We start from the raw sequence: 3798 nt of genomic DNA, 5'->3' as shown, positions 1-3798 counted from the left end.
CACTAAAATGTTTTTGGAGTTTTTTTTTTGAAGGGAGTAAAACAAGAATGAGAAAAACTATTTACACGGGAAAGCTCCCAACAAGGAAAAGAAGAACGAGATATCTTTTTGGGTTTTATTTTAATACTACTACTAAATGAACATGGAAAGTAAGTTAACTAAAACTAATTTTTTTGGGTTTTTCTAAAGATTTTTTAAACGCACAAGAAGAAAGCGACAAAATGAAATAAACTAACATGGATAATACAATGAAAAGGTATGAACACCAACAACCGGAATGAGTGTGTGGACATGAATGTAATGTCGGTGAGAAATACGTACTCCCCCAAGCTTAGGCTTTTGGCCTAAGTTGGTCTACGCCCATGGATAAAAGTAGCCCCCTCCGGTGTACTGAGGAGGATCCTGGGGGTTCCACTGGTTAGCGAGCTCCTCTGTCTCCCACTGATAAATAGACTCCTGATATGGGTCAAGTGATGGCTCTAGCTCAGGAACTAGGGATTGTGTCCCCTCCCAGTATGCATGAATGTCCGCGGGCAAAACGAAGTACCTGCCTGAATGAATATCGAACAAAGTAGGTGCAGGCAAGGTAATAATCTGAAAAGTATCCTTTTGAAATATTAAGTTATAAATGAGTCTCTTTTCCTTATCATAGCGAATAAAATTAAGTGCTACCATACTGTCATAATCTAAGTGTATAGTGGGTAGCAGTTTCTCCTCTTTCTCATCATGCCTAATAGGTATCTCAAAGCGTCTAGAAAGGCGGGAAGCATAAATACCTCCAAAGATAGCGCCTAAACTGGAAGTTTTATCATGAAGTAAAGCATGGCGCAAAATGGCAAGGTCAAGACCACTAAGGCCTCCACTGTCCCCGCGACCAATCAAACATCTCCCCGCAAATAATGAGTAATAGCGCAAAATAGGAAAATGTAAACTAGACACTCTCGCTTCCGACACCTTTCTCCTTTCCCCTGCGGTAACTTCATCAATAAAATCTTCCACATCTCTAGGACATGGTTCCTCGACGCTACCCTCATAAGGTAATTTACAAACCTCACAAAAGTCATAAAGCATCATCTCCTTATGCTCATCGTATAAGTGAAACTCTACCGTGGGTGGTGATCTCCTAGCATGAAAATGAAAATTTTGCACGAAAGTATTAGTGAGTAGGAGATACTAATCACACTGGTCGTGGAGGAAGTCGGTGATGCCTGCATTCTCAGCCAAATAATAGAAATCCTCATAAATTCCGGCCACCTCTAAGAATACATCACATGGCCATTCACACGGCCTAATCTCTGCGGCGCGAGGAAGATTGTACTTGGGCTTTTCCTTCTCTTCATTTTATTTTTCCTTCGATCCCCAGCTCGAGGAGCCTCTCAACAATCTCCTCATCATTTTCTTCCTCTGAAAATTGCTAAACTTTCAAGTGACTCAAATAAAAGTGAACCAAACTCAATAAGATTGATAGCAACTACTCCTACAATTGCCTAGAGGCTATATCTTGCATCAAAACTACTTTGGACCATATAAATTTGACATGCAAGCTCAAGAACAAGGTCACCACAGCAGTAAAAAAATTCAATAAATAAAGCACTAGAACAAAAACTAATTGAACCATTGGAGGAGTCACATACCGAAGAAAATCCCCCAAAGCAGTTTTGCGAATGGAGCTTTGAGCAAGGAGATCGAAAATGGCAGCAAAATGAGCAAGAACACGAGTTTGAGCTACTGGATGATTTTTTTTCTCGAGGAAGACGAAGTGGATGGGTGCTGGAATAAGTGGAGGGGATGCACGTGGGACCCACAAGATAGGGGGCGCACCCAAGGGGGTAGGGCGTGCCCTCCACCCTTGTGGTCCACTGGTGCATCCCCCTAGTGCATGTTCAGTGCCAGAAATTCTTAAATATTCTATAAAAAATCATACTAAATTTTCAGGGCATTTGGAGAACTTTTATTTTCGGGACATTTTTATTACATGGATAATTCAGAAAACAGATAGATAATACTATTTTTGCTTTATTTATTCTAAGTAACAGAAGTAAAAGATATGATGTTATTCAAGCCCCATGATGGGGGTTACATCATATGATGTTATTTTCAATGAAGTATATTTATAAAGTCCCAGCTCAGTATTATTTTACTAAGCCGGCCCTTGGGGGTTGCACTGGGTGAAGTTTTTATGAACATAAGGCAATTACAAGTCCCAGGTTGCTGCAAGCATGACAACCCGGCACTTGAGGGCTACATATGAGGAATACTCGGTTCAGACTAGTGATTGAGAGGAACAACATGGATTTCTTCAAAGTGGTAATATTTATATTGAAGCAAGTCTTAAGTCATCACTTTGCTCTTCTCAAGACTTGGGGGCTACAGGTAATATGGATATGAGGGAGAGAAATCTTCAAAATTCTCAGTTTTGACCCGATGTCGACAACAATTATGACCCGGTGCCATCAATATTTACAAGCCGTCAATTTTGGATAAACCGGCAAGTTTTACATTTCAAGCCGAAGGAATATCAATTGAATATTTGAAGACCAATATTTTTTTTCAAGTGATTGAAGGTCGACTCAAATGGATTCTTTGTTTACAATATTTCTTCTACAAGCAAATTGATTATGAAGCTGGTCTATTGACCCGGGTTTTCTAGAAGGAGGAAATGACAAGGAATTAAGAATGATCAGGTGCCGGTTTACAAGAATTCTTAACCCGGAGCACAACCTGTCAAATTTGTTCTTGTGTTTATTTTGCAGCATCAGTTTACCATGGATAAATCCAAGCTAAACTTGGGGGCTAATGTCGGGGATATACCCCGCGGCGTAACCCGGTCGAAAGTATAACCCAGCCGGACTTGGTGATTCACTGGCAACCCGCCTTGACCAGATGGTTTACAAGCAACCTGCCTGTACATTATGACTAATGATAACCCGTCGGGTAGGATAGATGGATGACAAGGCCCAAGGCCCAGAAGGCCGGTTTATGTTAATGGTGGGCCGGTTTAAGAGGAAAGGCGTAAGGAACATTTATCTTACAAGGAATTAAGACCCGGACTTGTATCCGGTTTGTATTAGAAGGTAGACTAGTCCTAATCCTAATAGGACTCCACATGTAACCCGCCCCTCTAACTTATATAAGGAGGGGCAGGACTCCCCAAAGAGGGAGAGGCAAGCAGGAGAGAAATAATCTTAAGGTTAGACACAACTAGGAGAGCCGGTTTACGGCGACTCCCTCATGATCATAATGAGACCTAGCCTCAAACAGCATGTAGGGTTGTTACCGGATGATGTTTCCCGGGGCCCGAAGCTGTCTAAACCCTTGTCTTGCATTGAGTCTCTTGATTCCTCTCAACCCCTTCAAGCTACCACATAGATACATTGGCCTCATGACTAAGTCCTCACACTAGGACATCTGCCGTGACAAATCCACGACAGGTACAGAGAGTTGTGCCTTCTAAATTCATCCAGCTCATGCCCATCAAAAGGAATCCGTTAACAAGGTTGATCAAGTCTTATTAACAAACTTCTTCTGAATGATATGAAACCAGAGAACTTTCGACTAACACTAGGTTACCTCAACGGGGATATGCATGTCCCCAACAATAAGAATATCACATTTCTTTTTAACAGTAGGAAGATGGAATTCAAAACCTCCAATAGTGATAGTTGAAAATTTTCCAATAGAATTGATACTATGAACATGAGGTTGTTTCTTCGGAAAGTGTACCGTATGGTCATTACCATTAACATGAAAAGTGTCATTGCCTTTGTTGCAATCAATAACAGCCCCTACAGTATTCAA

This window comes from Triticum urartu, chromosome 3, assembly GCF_003073215.2.
Source record: "Triticum urartu cultivar G1812 chromosome 3, Tu2.1, whole genome shotgun sequence".
Lineage (NCBI taxonomy): Eukaryota > Viridiplantae > Streptophyta > Magnoliopsida > Poales > Poaceae > Triticum > Triticum urartu.
This window is presented reverse-complemented; position numbering follows the sequence as displayed.